This window comes from Schistocerca americana, chromosome 9 (assembly GCF_021461395.2).
Source record: "Schistocerca americana isolate TAMUIC-IGC-003095 chromosome 9, iqSchAmer2.1, whole genome shotgun sequence".
In the NCBI taxonomy this organism is placed as follows: domain Eukaryota; kingdom Metazoa; phylum Arthropoda; class Insecta; order Orthoptera; family Acrididae; genus Schistocerca; species Schistocerca americana.
Window position 1 is genome coordinate 128,503,934 of NC_060127.1, and position 17,225 is coordinate 128,521,158.

At 44.3% G+C, this 17,225-nt stretch overlaps 1 pseudogene; it reads left to right on the forward strand.

The window, feature by feature from the left end:
- Window positions 1-14,711: 14,711 nt before the first annotated feature.
- On the forward strand, window positions 14,712-14,829 carry LOC124551422 (annotated as a pseudogene).
- Window positions 14,830-17,225: the final 2,396 nt, after the last annotated feature.

Here is a 17,225-nt window from a genome sequence, read left to right on the forward strand (position 1 = left end):
ATCTACCTGTTCATGACTCTGTGCTATCATGACTGCGAACAAAGACATACTTCTCAAGAAGATTACTATGCAATCTGTAATAAATTTTTCATTGGAAAATGTTTGTGGATGAAATTAAGTCGGAACTCATCAAATACAGTGGAATGTGAGGTCTTAAATGGCTACGCAGGATAACTGAAATGGCGTGGGAGTCGGGACAGGTTCTATCAGACTGGACGAAAGCAGTAATCACACCAGTCTTTAAACATGGAAACAGAAAAGATTGTAAGAACTACAGAGGCATCTCTTTTATCAGCGTTGTGGGTAAAATCTTCTCAGGTATTGTTGAAAGGAAAGTGCGAGTATTAGTTGAGGACAAACTGGATGAAAATCAGTGTGGGTTTTTGCCCTCTTAGAGGTTGTCAGGACCAGATCTTTAGCTTAAGGCAAATAATGGAGAAGTGTTACGAGTGGAACAGGGAATTGTATCTATGCTTTATAGATCTAGAAAAGGCATATGACCGAGTTCCTAGGAGGAAGTTATTGTCTGTTCTACGAGATTATAGAATAGGAGGCAAACTTTTGCGAGCAATTAAAGGTCTTTACATAGGTAATCAGGCAGCAGTTAGAGTTGACGGTAAATTGAGTTCATGGTTCAGAGTAGTTTCAGGAGTAAGACAAGGCTGCAACCTGTCTCCACTGTTGTTCATATTATTTATGGATCATATGTTGAAAACAATAGACTGGCTAGGTGAGATTAAGACATGTGAACACAAAATAAGCAGTCTCGCATATGCGGATGACTTAGTTGCGATGGCACATTCGATTGAAAGTTTGCAAAGTAATATTTCAGAGCTAGAACAGAAATGCAAGAACTGTGGTATGAAGATTAGCATCTCCAAAACGAAAGTAATGTCAGTGGGAAAGAGATATAAACGGATTGAGTGCCAAATAGGAGGAACAAATTTAGAACAGGTGGACGGTTTCAAGTACTTAGGATGCATATTCTCACAGGATGGCAACATAGTGAAAGAACTGGAAGCGAGGTGTAGCAAAGCTAATGCAGTGAGCGCTCAGCTACGATCTACTCTCTTCTGCAAGAAGGAAGTCAGTACCAAGATTAAGTTATCTGTGCACCGTTCAATCTTTCGACCAACTTTGTTGTATGGGAGCGAAAGCTGGGTGGATTAAGGTTACCTTATCAAAAAGGTTGAGGTTACGGATATAAATGTAGCTAGGATGATTGCAGGTTCTAGTAGATGGGAACAATGGCAGGAGGGTGTGCACAATGAGGAAATCAAAGAAAAACTGGGAATGAACTCTATAGATGTAGCAGTCAGGGCGAACAGGGTTAGATGGTGGGGCCATGTTACCCGCGTTGGAGAAGCAAGGTTACCCAAGACACTCGTGGGTTCAGCAGTAGAGGGTAGGAAGAGTCGGGGTAGACCAAGGAGAAGGTACCTGGATTCGGTTAAGAATGATTTGGAAGTAATAGGCTTAACATCAGAAGAGGCACCAATGCTACCACTGAATAGGGGATCATGGAGGAATTTTATAAGGGGGACTATGTTCCAGACTGAATGCTGAAAGGCATAATCAGTCTTAAATGTTGATGTTGATGATGAAATGTTTGTGATTGTGAGGTGGTAACGGAATTGTAAGAACTGCTAATAAAAGAGGATACGTGGAAAATAACCACCAACTCTTCCGTCATTCTACTGTAAATACCTGCGACCTGTTTCTTTTATAAAATCATTATGCAGACGTTAGAACTCCTAGGCACTGTAGCCAACTACTAGTCAGGTAAAAACTTTCGCTTCTCCTTTAACTACTAAGTACAAGCAGTGATGTAATGGTGATACACACTTAACAGCAGTACATATGGAAGATTATAGATAGTCACTCTGTTAAGGAGAGTTATATATCTTCAAACTTACAATAATATTATGAATATACACTTAAGTGCCAAAGAAACTAGTATAGGCATATGTATTCAAATACAGAGATATGTAAACAGGCAGACTACGGCGCTGCTGTCGGTGACGCCTGTATGAGAGAACAAGGGTCTGGGGCAGTTGTTAGATCGGTTACTGCTGCTACAATGGCAGGTTATCAAGATTTAAGTGAGTTTGAACGTGGTGTTATAGTCGGCGCGCGAGCGATGGGACACAGCTTCTCCAAGATAGCGATGAAGCGATTTTCCCGTATGACCATTTCACGAGTGTACAGCGAATATCAAGAATTCAGTAAAGCCATCAAATCTCCAACATCGCTGCGGCCAGATAAATATCCTGCAAGAACGGCACCAATGGCGACTAAAGAGAATCGTTCAGTGTGACAGAAATGCAACCCTTCCGCAGGTTGCTGCACATTTCAGTGCTGGGCCATCAACAAGTGTCAGCGTGCGAACCGTTCAATGAAGCGGAGCCGAAGTCCCACTAGTGTTCTCTTGATGACAGCACGACACAAAGCTTTACGCCTCACCTGGGACTGTCAATACCGACATTGGTCCGTTGATGAAAGGAAACACGTTCCCTCGTCGGACGAGTTTCGTTTCAAATTGTATCGAGAGAATGGACGTGCACGGGTAAGGAGAAAACCTCACGAATCCATGGACCACGCATATCAGCAAGGGTCTATTCAAGTTGGTGGAGTCTCTGTGATGGTGTGGCTCGTGTGCAATAGGAGTGATATGGGACCCCTGATACGTCTACATACGACCCTGACAGGTGACACGTACGAAGGCATCCTGTCTGATCACCTGCATCCAATCGCTTCCATTGTGCATTCCCACCGACTTGGGCAGCTCCAGCAGGACAGTGTGACACCCCACACATTGAGAATTGTTGCAGAGTGGCTCCAGGAACACTCTTCAGAGCTTAAACACTTCCACTGGACACAAAATTCCCCCGCATTATTGAGCGTATCTGGGATGCCTTGCAACGTGCTGTTCAGAAGAGATCTCCAACCGCTCGTACTCTTAAGGATTTATAAACAGCCTTGCGGGATTCATGGTGTCAGTTCCCTCCAGCACTACTTCAGACATTTGTCGAGTTCATGCCACGTCGTGATGCGGCACTCAGCGTGTGCGCGGGGGCCATACACGATGTTAGGCTTAGGCTGGTATACCAGTTTGTTTGGCTCTTCAGTTTATGTAGTTGATTTTTAAAATCCTTATTCTTTACATGGTCTTTCCTCGTAACACCTCTGCCTTTCCTGAAAACTCTAATCTTTTCTATCTGTATTTTACTTTTATTTCCTCTTTAAAGGGATGCATGATTCGCTTCCATGTAGCACGATAGATGTAGCCTTAGTTTTATAAAATTTTAGTTTTGTTTGCTTCCGTAATTTGTTTTGGAATGTTTTATTTATCATTATTCATATTGATATTCATTTTTTAACCTTACTTTCTATGTCTTTGTAGACATAATAGCTTCTTCATCGTAAAATATTAACACTTGCGACCAGCTCAAGTGACATAGCACACGTTATTATTTTTTGAGTGAGTGGAGTATTTCGCATGATGAACCACGCTTTTAATTTTTCCTTGTTGAGTACAAAATTATATTCCCCTGATACTGTTTGATGTAGATACAGCTTTTCAAGTTCTTCCAAAACTGTTACATCAGCTGCTTACATAAGGATATTAACGCATTTATTTACGTTTCTCTGTATACCCGGATTTATTTTCTGTATTCAATTGTTAAAAATGTAACACAAAATTAACTTGACTCTCATGTACTAGCACACAGTACAGGGACCCAATGTAACATAATTCGAACACTTGTTTAAGTAGTCCGCAGCTCGTGGTCGTGGGGTAGCGTTCTCGCTTCCCGCGGCCGGGTTCCCGGGTTCGATTCCCGGCGGGGTCAGGGATTTTCTCTGCCTCGTGATGACTGGGTGTTGTGTGATGTCCTTAGGTTAGTTAGTAGTTCTAAGTTCTAGGGGACTGATGACCATACATGTTAAGTCCCACAGTGCTCAGAGCCATTTTGAACTTGTTTAAGTTGATAGTAGACAAATGGAAACTGTTCTGCTAACTTACATTCTTCGCAGATGAGTACCACTTGCCTACTCTTTGTTGGTGCGCGCTGTTCGCCCAACCTTTCAGCTGGAGACGGATGACTGAATGACCAGTAGGCATGTTCGCAATAATTTTCTGATATCTTAAGCAAGTGGATGACGTACGTTACCCGGGGCATCTGCACTATCTTCTAGTACCAGAGAATGAGAGTTAATTTTCTGTTACGTTTGCAATAACGTCAAGCTTACTTGATCTGTATAGTAGGAAGAATACTGGTATTGTGTATGAGAGTTCATCAGAGTTCATCGTCAACTCAGAACCCGATATCTCCAGTTCCAGTGGGTGAGAGACTTTCCTGCCCACGGCAGAGACCGTCTTGAAGTAGGATAGCAGTGGCGTTGCGTCATCGTGTGGAAAGATAATATCAGGGTATCCCTAACATCGAAAACAGTCACCAATCTTAACACTTCAGAACTGTATCAGCAGGAGTCCAAATTACTGGCTGTGCGAACCAAAGGTGATTGTATAGTGTGCCCCGTACCGATAGACCATATACTGGATCTATGACACACGCCGTCTGCCAACGTTAGTTCTCCTCAGAGGCTCCTCTCACGGAGAGATGGTAGTGCTGTACACAGAGCTGGGATTCGTCTCAAGAGACTACATGGTACCACTCGTGTGTCCATTGTTGTCGTTGGTCACACCACCGTTTGAGAGCCACAACACTGGTCACTGTGCCTGAATGTCCATGGTGCCCTAGACAGCATGGCAATGTCCATGTGGATATTTGTCTTGCTACAAACAAGCAAATTTCTTTGCTCAAGGTGCATGACGTGGTTGTATGATTCCACATAGGCGAGCGAACAACATGTCTGTCCTCTAGGCCGGTAGTCGCGTGGGGACACTGATATCATGCATAGCTGAGAATAATATCTGTCCTTTCGAGCGCTAGTGGGGTGGGGATTCTGATATCATGCACGCCGTTGAGTGTCATCCTCCTGAACCTATCAGTTTCATAATCACATGATACTCTTGTGATGCCAACCACATCTACATCTACATTTATACTCCGCAAGCCACCCAACGGTGTGTGGCGAAGGACACTTTACGTGCCACTGTCATTACCTCCCTTACCTGTTCCAATCGCGTATGGTTCGCGGGAAGAACGACTGCCGGAAAGCCTCCGTGCGCGCTCGAATCTCTCTAATTTTACATTCGTGATCTCCTCGGGAGGTATAAGTAGGGGGAAGCAATATATTCCATACCTCATCCAGAAACGCACCCTCTCGAAACCTGACGAGCAAGCTACACCGCGATGCAGAGCGCCTCTCTTGCAGAGTCTGCCACTTGAGTTTATTAAACATCTCCGTAACGCTATCACGGTTACCAAATAACCCTGTGACGAAACGCGCCGCTCTTCTTTGGATCTTCTCTATCTCCTCTGTCAACCCGACCTGGTACGAATCCCACACTGATGAGCAATACTCAAGTATAGGTCAAACGAGTGTTTTGTAAGCCACTTCCTTTGTTGACGGACAACGTTTTCTAAGGACTCTCCCAATAAATCTTAACCTGGCACACGCCTTACCAACAATTAATTTTATATGATCATTCCACTTCAAATCGTTCCGCACGCGTACTCCCAGATATTTTACAGAAGTAACTGCTACCAGTGTTTGTTCCGCTTTCATGTAATCATACAATAAAAAAAAATTGTCTTCAAAACAGGCGCAGTCGAATCCCGAATGAGAAAGTGGATTTATTATTGATTTGAGCCCACTAAGGAGCGCTTATAACTAGTTCTTCATCGATTCTCTCTTCCCTTCCCAATATATCTTGAGCCCTGCTGATAATTTCTCCTTCCTCTCCTGTGAAAGGGGCTTCCGACGTTTAGGGAGTCCAGGTTGTGGGGTCCAAGACTCTACCGTAGCAAAAAATTTGGAACGATCTTCTACCTCAAGATCAGAGTACCCAAGTCCTTTAGTAATTCACTGAGCTACACTCTACATTTGCAAGTAACACATCTCATTAACAAAATCCAGACACAACCACGCTCTTATTCGCAGTTAAATGTTTTCGACTTACACACTTGAGTGTACCATTGCTAATATGCTTAGCGATTAAGCTTCCATGACATAAGTGTCCACGGTAAGCTCTGAGCACTATGGGACTTAACATCTGAAGTCATCAGTCCCCTAGACTTAGAACTACTTAAACCTAACTAACCTAAGAACATCACACACATCCATGCCTCAGGCAGGATTAGAAACTGCGACCGTAGCAGCAGCGCGGTTCCGGACTGAAGTGTCTAGAACCGTTCGGCCACAACGGCCGGCTGTCCACGGTAGCTGTCGTGACTGGGGATTGGTGCACACAGAAAGAATAGGCTTCCAACTAGAAAAGTAACATTTTATTAAGGATTGAATAAATAACGAGGGCAGTAACCACATGGACTGCTGTTGAATTAGTTACTGAAAAAGAACAAAGGAACTCCTGAATGTACAATGCACTGCTACTATCTGATGGTTTTGCTAATCAATGATACTTCTTGATTAGATTAAATAGAACAACTGTCACTCGTAGCGTAGAGTCCAAGTGCAGACGGGCCACAAGCTGGACTGCTGTCCAGCAGTGACAGTAATCATGTCTGTGATAGTCTGTTACAACTCCGGAGGCTGGAATCTTCAGAGACCACCGGCTGAGGTGACGGCTCGGGGTTGACTGGCTGGCAGCTCAGAAGGACAACGCTGGAGACGACGGAGACCAAGTCCGAGGCTGGAGACCTCGGAGCCCAATGTTGGGAGAGAGAAGGGGTGGTAGTAAACCGGCTGCCTGCTCCGGAGTGGCGCAGGCGAAGTGAGCCTGGATCGGTGGCTGGAATGCGTCTTGGTTTGGCTGCTGAGTCAGTTTCGATGGCTGGGACCGAACAGCTGTGGCCGTGCGACAGCTGTTGTTGTTTGGTTTGTGCGGGTGTACGGGCTCTCAGTCCTCTGATTTGATGCGGCCAGCCACAAAGCGATTTCTGTATTGTGTTAATGCAGAGTAACACTTGCAACCTACGTCCTCAGTTATTTGCTGTATGTATTCTACTCTCCCTCTAGCACTGTGTAAGTTATTCCATCATCTCTTAACGGATGTCCTATCATCCTGCGCAGAACCTCCTCTTTCCTTACTATATCACTCTACCTAATTTTCAACATTCGCCTGTAGCACGTGACCTCAAAGGCTTCGATTCCCTTCTGTTCCCGTTTTCCTAAAGTCCATGTGTCCCTAACATACAACACTGTGCTCCAAATTTACAGTCTCAGAAATTTCGCCGCACGGGTTTAGCCGAGCGGTCTGGGGCGCTGCAGTCGTGGACTGTACGCCTGGTCCCGGCGGAGGTTCGAGTCCTCCCTCGGGCATGGGTGTATGTGTTTGTCCTTAGGATAATTTAGGTTAAGTAGTGTGTCAGGGACTGACGACCTTAGCAGTTAAGTTCCATAAGATTTCACACACATCTGAACATCATCATCAGAAATTTCTTCCTCAAACTAAGGCCTTTGTATGATACTAGTGGTCTTCACTTGACCAGGAATGCCCTTTTTCCCAGCGCTAGTCTGATTTTTGTGCCCCTCTTGCTCCGTCAGTCGTGGGTTATTTTGTTGCCTGGTCAGCAGAATTCCTTAACTTCATCTAATTCACGATTATCAATCTTGATGTTATGTTTCTCGCAGTTCTCTTTTCTACTACTTCTCATTCCTTTCGTCTTTCTCCGATTTATTCTCAGTCCATATTCTGTACTCAGACTGATCTTTCCACTTCAGATCTTGTAAATCTTCTTCACTTTTACTGAGGATAGCAATGTCATCGGTGAATCTTATCACTGATATACTTTCACCCTGAATTTTAATTCTACTCTTTCATCTCTCTTATTTCCATCATTTTTCGACAGTAGGGGACAAAGAACACAACATTGTCTTGTACTCTTTTTAATCCCAACTCTTAATTCTTGGTTTCCAACTCTTATTATTTACTCTTGGTTCTTGTATAAGTTGTGAATGAACCATCTTCCCCTACAGCTTACCCCTATTTTCCTCAGAATTTCCAACGTCTTGGAATATTTGACATTGTCGAACCCTTTTTACAGGTCCACAAGTCCTATGAACGTGACTTGATTTTCCTTACAAATGCTTAAAGAAAGGAATATCGGAAAAAGGGCTAAAAACGTTAGTAGACTCACTTACTCACTCACTCTTACCTCACCCGCATTGACCCACACAACCACTCCATATCACACGCCGTAAAACGAAGGAGATATAGTAAAAGGTGCTACACCTAGTAAGAAAACAGAAGTAAAACGACAAAGGAGCTAAAACAAAGGCACAGAGATATGTGACTAGCTAAGGAAAGTGGGTGAACCAGTCAGCCCATTAACACGTTAAGAATATCTCCCAAAAATTTGCGGATGCAGTCTGGACAGACCACAGGGCCTTAAAACTCTAATCACATTTGTTTCATTTGTAAATCTTCGTCGGCAGTTTTGTAAAGGCCTAGTTGCTACTGCTGTGGAGGCCGAGTTGCCACTGTTGTTGCGGTAGGCCGAGTTTGTGAAACAACTTCTGGCGCGGTACACCGCTAAGACAATTTCTCCTTGCCACTGTTACACAAGTATTCTCCAGGTAACAGGATAGGAGTACGAAGGTACTACAATACTCCAACAAATTAGTAACGAAGTGACTCAAATAAGGTAAAAATGTTTACTTATCTTTGTGATTTGTTGAATAAAGAAGTCTGCAACACTGTTTGTAATACGAGGGTTGTCCAGAGAGTGAGTTTCGATCGGTCGCGAAATGGACATCACAGTGAAAACCCGATGAAGCATTGCAGAGATGTCTCTAGTATGACCGTCGACTGCATCAAGACGCTCTTTTCTGTTGTGAGCGCACTGTGAGAGAGTAAAGGTGCCTAGAACAACAATGTCTCCCGCCAAGTAGGAGGACCCGCTGAGAGGCTTCGCCTTAGTGAATGCAGCCCACCTAACACAACTGCCACACACTTCCTTCTTCATGGCAATTCTCAGCCGTATTCTGCAGGGGCAGTGAGGACTCTCCTGCAGCCTTTTCGATGGGAAGTGTTAGTTCACCCACAACGCAGCCCTAGCTGGCTCGTCCGGAGTACCATCTCTGTCCAAATGAAACGTTGGATATGAAGACAACACTTGGGCGCAGGCTACACGATATAGACCAGCGTAGAGAATTATCGGAAAGCGCAGGCGGCTGCCTTCTATAACGATGGTGTTAGAAATTTGTCGGGCCTTCGCAGACAACTATCTACTCGCATTCTGGTGCGTGACAGTCAGCGGTTGGGCATTGTTGAAGCAAACAGCAAGAAAACGCCCCTGCCAGAAAAACACGCGCTCAGCTCCCAAAGTTCCACAGAACCAGCGATGCATAATAAGTGCTATTTACTACGTCATATTACTATTGTCAGTAGTAACCTTTACATCATAATGTGGATTATGAAGTACAAGCGATATAGCTGTCGTCATCACCATCACCGTGATCTTTTCTCCTAGTATTACGCCTCTTGACGTGTTATGGTTCTGTCGAGAAGTTCTCCTACCATCTTTCATTGGTCGCCCTAGGGATCTTGCACCGTTGGGGTATTCATGTAGCATGGATTGTGAAGTCATATTTGAGCTCATTCATTGTAAGTATTTTCTCCAGTCGTTTTCGAGGTTCTTAATATAATGTGTGATGGGTCTAGTTCCTTTTGTAAGCCCATTCTATTTAACCAGCTGCCCGTTTTAATAATTTAGTTTCACTGGCTGTTAGTGTTTTCGCATCTTTTGCCTTCATTGGCCATGATTCGGACCCATAACACAGCACAGGTCTTTAGGTCTTATGAAAGTGTATTCTGGTGCGCCTCTGGAATAGGGAAGGTTTCATTACGTTATTAATGACTCTCATTGTTTTTGTTAACCTGGCGGCTTTTTCAGATCGTTCCTTTCGGAAAGGATAGTTTGTAGCCTAAACATGTGATTGTATTCGCTCTTTCCAGGACTTTATTTTTCAAACAAATCTTACCCTGAAACTTCTTGGCAGATGAAAATTGTGTGCAAGACCAGGAGTCGACACCGGGCCCATTGCATATCGCAAGTAAGTGTTCACCACAAGTACCTCAGCTGTTACCTTCCAAATTCTGCAGAAGTTCTACGAAACTGGCAGGACTACCATTCCTCGAAGAAAGCATACTGCGGAGACCCGGCTTAGCCACAGCCTAGGGGATTGCTTCCAGAATGAGTCTGTACTCTGCAGCGGACTGTACGTTGATATGAAACTTCTCGGTAGATTAAAATTGCATCTCAGACAGGGACCCGGATTCGAGTTTCAGTCCAGGACCGACTCACAATTTTAATCTGCCAGTACGTTTCAGTAATATACTGATTACAAGATGTGTTATAGATTACTGTTAGTATTATTAAAAACTTGGTGATCTTTTGTATCCGGAAAGTGTACGTGACAGTTAATTACACTACTGGCCATTAAAATTGAATGCAGATGATAAACGGGTATTCATTGGACAAATATATTATGCTAGAACTGACATGTGATTACATATTCATGCAGTTTGGGTGCATAGATCCTGAGAAATCAGTACCCAGAACAACCACCTCTGGCCTTAATAACGGCCTTGATACGCCTGGACATTGTCAAACAGAGCTTGGATGGCGTGTACAGGTACAGCTGCCCATGCAGCTTCAACACGATACCACAGTTCATCAAGAGTAGTGACTGGCGTATTGCGACGAGCCAGTTGCTCGGCTACCATTAACCAGACGTTTTAAACTCGTGAGAGATCTGGAGAATGTGCTGGCCAGGGCAGCAGTCGAACATTTTCTGTATCCAGAAAGGCCCGTACAGCACCTGCAACATGCGGTCGTGCTCAAATGTAGGGTTTCTAATGAAGGGTAGGGGCACGGGTCGTAACACATCTGAAATGTTACGTCTACTGTTCAAAGTGCCGTCAATGCAAACACGAGGTGACCGAGACGTGTAACTAATGCCACCCCATAACATCACGCAGGGTGATACGCCAGTATGGCGATGACGAATACACGCTTCCAATGTGCGTTCACCGCGATGTCGCCCAACACGGATGCGACCGTCATGATACTGTAAACAGAACCTGGATTCATCTGAAAAAATGACGTTTTTCCACTCGTGCACCCAGGTTCGTCGTTGAGTAACAATAATTCAAATGACTCTGAGCACTATGGGACTTAACTTCTGAGGTCATCAGTCCCCTGGAACTTAGAACTACTTAAACCTAACTACCCTAAGGACATCACACACATCCATGCTCGAGGCAGGACTCGAACCTGCGACCGTAGCGGTCGCGCGGTTCCAGACTGTAGCGCCTAGATCCGCTCGGCCATTCCGGCTGGCCCGTCGTTGAGTACACCATCGCAGGCGCTCCTGTCTGTGATGGTGCGTCAAGGGTAACCGCAGCCATGGTCTCCTAGCTGATGGTCAATGCTGCTGCAAACGTCGTCGAACGGTTCGTCCAGATGGTTGTTGTCTTGCAAACGTCCCAATCTGTTGACTCAGGGATGGAAACGTGGCTGCACGATCCCTTACAGCCATGCGGATAAGATGCCTGTCATCTCGACTGCTAGTGATACGAGGCCGTTGGGATGCAACACGGCGTTCCGTATTATCCTTCTGAACCCACCATTTCCGTATTCTGCTAACAGTCATTGGATCTCGACTAACGCGAGCAGCAATGTCGCGATACAAAAAACCGCAATCGCAATAGGCTACAATCCGACCTTTATCAAAGTCGGAAACGTGATGGTACGCATTTATCCTCCTTACACGAGGCATCACAACAAAGTTTCACCGGGCAACGCCGGTCAACTGCTGTTGGTGGATGAGAAATCAGTTGAAAAGTTTCCTCATGTCAGCACGTTGTAGGTGTCGCCACCGGCGCCAACGCTTTGAGACTGCTCTGAAAAGCTAATCATTTGCATATCACAGCATCTTCTTCGTGTCGGTTAAATTTCGCGTCTGTAGCACGTCATCTTCGAGGTGCAACAATTTTAATGGCCAGTAGTGTATAATGATGTTCGTCGAAGAGATACTTTCCCCTCTCCTCCCTCCCCCCTCCCCCTTCCCCACCCTAAAGAAATATGCCCATTGCCGGTACACAATTTTAATCTTCTAGGAAGTTTTATATATTGCACACTCCGCTGCATAGTGAAAATTCACTCCAGTCTTCGCATTTCCCGCAGAAGGTCATAGTTTTCGTTTTTTCGGTGTTGATGTCCGTGCTGTATGTCTCGGATTGTGTACATAACTTTGCAGGTCAACCTGTGAAGATACTACAGAAACGGCTGGTCCGAGGTTCGAGTCCTCCCTCGGGGCACGGGTGCCTGTGTTTGTCCTTAGGATAATTTAGGTTAAGTAGTGTGTAAGCTTAGGGACTGATGACCTTAGCAGTTAAGTCCCATAAGATTTCACACACATTTCACACAAACTACAGAAAGTAAATGATCTGTAGTAGATCACCAAATTACCAGGCAGTGCCTCATTTAACTAAGTTTCAGACAACTCAGAGAAACGTGGAGCTTTAAAGAGGTGAGACGTGGTTAAGGCGGAGCTTCGTCGAAATCTCTTCTGTCATCAAGTTGCGGAGGCGTATAGTGTGTTTTATGAGGGACCCACGCGGCAGCAATTAAAACAGGGCCGCCGAGTGCCTCGTTGTTTACTCGCAGTTGATGCGGGGGCAGGCGCCACTCGTTACAAGTAATGAACTTGGTCGGTTGCGGGAGCTGCAGTAAGCTGCGGGTTGTCAGGTATGTAAACACTCGACGTCGAGTCGCGGCCCTGCAACGACTGCGAGAGTGCTCGACGAATTCTCGGTGATGGGGCATTACGGGTGTCATTCGTTTCTCTGGAGTGAATCGTGAAGTGGTGTGGGAGGTAAGTTCACAGACACGCATGTAATCTGCAATACGTGCATAAGAGGGCCTTACAAACTGAAAGAACACGACGACCGAGTTGGTATTACGAGCGGTAGTCACAAATTTTGTTATCACCTCGGAACAAAGAAGTGACCTAACTAAGTTTTTTTTTACAATTGAAAGAAAATCAGCCCTCGATATTTTTAACAAATTAACATGGTTTCGACACTGCTAGGAGTGTCTTCCTTAGAATGTAAAACAAATGATCTATATTCTATAACATGATCACAGAATTATGACTAAAAATGTATGATAAAGTATAAGTACGGAAAGACTGGCAGTACTTATATGTCATTTATAAACTAATAAATATGCGAAAAGGGCATTAGTCACGTAGATATTTAAGATAAAGGAAACTGTGATGGCGAGTCACTAAGGACTGGTCGTTACTTGCTTGGTGCAGGTTGCAACCTGTATTGACATGGATGCCAGCTTCCTGGAAAGATGTTTACTCTCAGATGATATGGTGTCACCGCCAGACACCACACTTGCTAGGTGGTAGCCTTTAAATCGGCCGCGGTCCGTTAGTATACGTCGGACCCGCGTGTCGCCACTATCAATTGATTGCAGACCGAGCGCCGCCACACGGCAGGTCTAGTCTAGAGAGGCTCCCTAGCACTCGCCCCAGTTGTATAGCCGACTTTGCTAGCGATGGTTCACTGTCTACTTACACTCTCATTTGCCGAGACGATAGTTTAGCGTAGCCTTCAGCTACGTCATTTGCTACGACCTAGCCAGGCGCCATATTCAGTAATTAGAATGAATTCTGAACAGATAATATTGTGACTCATGTACCGTCAAGAACGACGTTCATCATTAATGGATTAAAGCTAAATATCAAACTACTTACGTCCGCTTTCTGAATTCTAATTCCTTGTCATGTTCCAGACCTCGCGTCAGTATAGTTCTTCCCTCCTCACGCCAGCCTGCGTGAGCTAAAACGCGTGCATTTCGGACCCCTATAGTAACACGGTGTTGGCTCTTCAGCCGACACAACAGATGAGGCAATATTTCTTCTATCAGGAAGGGTTAATAGGCATAAAGTTCAGCTTTGGGGATCGCAAAATCCACACGTTGTCATTGAACATCTTCGTGATAGCCCTAAACTAAACATCTGGTGCGGGCTAATGCAGGTTGCAACCTGCACCAAGCAAGTAACGAGCAGCCCTTAGTGGCTCGCCATCACAGTTTTCTTTATCTTAAATATCTTTGTGACTAATGCCCTTTTGGCATATTCTTTATTTTATAAATGACATGTAAGTACTGCCAGTCTTTCCGTACTTATATTCTATGATACATTTTTAGTCATAATTCTGTGACCATGTTATAGAATACAGACCATTTGTTTTAAATTCTGAGGAAGACACTCCTAGCAGTGTCGAAACCAGATTAATTTGCTAAAAATAGTGACCGAGGGCTGATTTTCTATCAATTGTAACTATTCACGGTCTCTGAACGTGCAGCCATGTACAAGATTTTAAGCTTTTTTTGTTTGCAGGTTGTAATTTAGCCGCCTTAGGCAGTCCCAAACGCATGACACGATCTAAATGTTTAAAGAAGAAAACGATACAACCCTATAACTTGTTCCTCCAGCTTCTCAAGAAAATTACAGAATGTGTTGAGCTGAATAATCAGTTTAATGAGGAAAGGCTATGCATTGACAGTAAGTCCAAGAAATTTATGAGCAGTAGAAGAAATGTAGCCAACGGCCTTGCCGCAGTGGTAGCACCGGTTCCCGTCAGATCATCGAAGTTAAGCGCAGTCGGGCTGGGTTAGCACTTATATGGGTGACCATCCGGTCTGCCGAGCGCTGTTGGCAAGCGTGGTGCACTCAGCCCTTGGGAGGCAAACTGAAAAGCTATTTGATTGAGAAATAGCGGCTCCGGCCTCGGAAACTGACATACGGTCGGCAGAGGGGTATGCTGACCACATGCCCCTCCATATCCGAATAAGGGCTGAGGATGACACGGCGGCCGGTCCGTACCGTTGAGCCTTCATGGCCTGTTCGGGAGGAGTTTAGTTTAGTTTAGAAGAAATGTGGCTAGAACAAACTTAACATCAAAACTGTTGACCTCGAACTAGACGAAGATAAGGAATTCTGCTACCTTGGAAGCAAAAGAACACCATACCTAGGTAGTAAGGAGGACATGAACAGCACAGTAGCACAGGATGAGAGGACACTCCTGGCAATGGGAAGTCTGCTGGTATCAAACGTCATCCTTAATCTGGGGGAGAAATTTTGGACAATTTGCGTTCCGAGCACATTTTTGTAGGGTAGAGAATCATGGACTGACCCAGTCTATCAGAAGGATGTACAAAATTAGGTAGACCGGTGAGACAGCGCATGGGGAGATTCTGCGCAGCATCGGCAGAGAATAGCACCCCTGACAAGTAGAAATAGTATGGTAATTTATGTGTTAACACATAAGGAATAACAGTAATATATCTGCTACTAACAACTACTGATTTCATACAGAATTACATGCAGATTCCGCGAATAAACTGTATTATTGTTCACTATTATCCTACCAATCGACGTAATACTTCCAGACAAATAATTCATCACCTTAGCAACTACTCAAATAACTCTGGTGGGTTGCATCTACACGCAATCGTTCTGCACGAAACGCAAACAGCTCTCCACTTGCATACTGGTGCGTGACAGTTAGAGGTTGGGGATTCTTGAACAAAATCGCAAGACCATTCCCCTACCAGAAAAACACGCGCTCAGCTCCGAAAGTTCCACAGAATCAGCGATGCATAATGTCATATTACTGTCGACAGAATTAACTTTTACATCATAATGTGGATGACGAAGTATGGGCGATATACCTTTCGTCATCACCATTACCATCATCTTGCCTCAAAATGTTAGGCCTGTTGACGCGTTATGGTTCTGTCGAGAAGTTCTCCTATCATCTTTCATTCGTCGACCTACGGATCTTACACCTTCGGGGTGGTAGTGTAGCATGGACTCTGGAATCATCTTTGAGCTCATTCGTTACAAATGTTTTCTCCAGTTGTTTAGGAAGTTCTGAATATAGTGTGTGATGGGTCTCGTTTCTTTAGTGAATCCATTTTGTATAACCAGCAGTCCGTTTCAATAGTTTAATTTTACAACATGTTAAGTCTTTTCGCATCCTTTGCATTCACAGCCCAGGATTCGCTGCCATAAGACAGCACAGGTCTTTCTAAGGTCTTATAAAAGTGTATTCTGGTGCGCCTCTGGATCAGAGACGGTTTCTCTACGTTATTAATGATTCCCATTACTACTAGAGGGGGCTACAAATGGTAAGGACTGTGGGGGAGATTCGAATACAGGCAACAAATTATTAAGGATGTAGGGCGCAAGTGCGACTCCGAGATAAAGAAGTTGCCGATAGGAAGGAATTTGTAGTGAGGCACATCGGACCAATCTGAAGACTGATAACTCGAAAATCGTTTACTGCAGTTGCCTTGGTGTGTCCTATTTCTTCGGGCTTCTATTTTTTGTTTACTGTTGGATTGCCATTTGAGTTCTTAATACTCAAGAGGTGGTTCTCCCTTCTGCAAAAGTTTCTGTAATTTTCTATAGGCGGCTTCTTTGTTCCCCATAGTGGTCCAATCTTCTACAGCTTTGCGTTTCTCTTGCTGTCAGTTCTACTTTGCCATTTTGCACTTTCTGCCAGTCTCACTGTTAGGCGTCTGAATTCACTTTTGCCTGCTCGCTGTACTTTTACTTTTCCTCATTTTGCGAATTAAATCCAACATCTATTTGTTTTACAAGTATTTCTACTGGGGTGAGGTGTAACGTGACATAATATCCGTCTCATTCATGTCTCTGGAGCACACTGAAAAACATCATAGAATTTTTACCACTTAGTAATTGATCAAATAATATTTTCTTTTGTTGTCACCGTAGTTTGGGAACAATTATATTAAAATCTCCACACTTCTGGATGTCATAGTGTATTACGAGTGCAAGTTCTTTAATTTCTGCGTAAATTAAACACTCCTTTACTCGCCTGTGCCACTAAGCTCCCGATGTCTTCCTTGCCTACTCAATTTTTACCGCAATATCGATGGTTGAATACAAGATTTCGACTCCCTATTTGTGATCTCACTTTGTATTTTCTGTAAGGTCAACCCCAGTGACTTCCTCCGTGTCTTCAGAGCGGGAGGACCTGCGTTAGATTTCCCATACCTCAGGATTTTTCCGAGGTAGGGAGTTCTGGA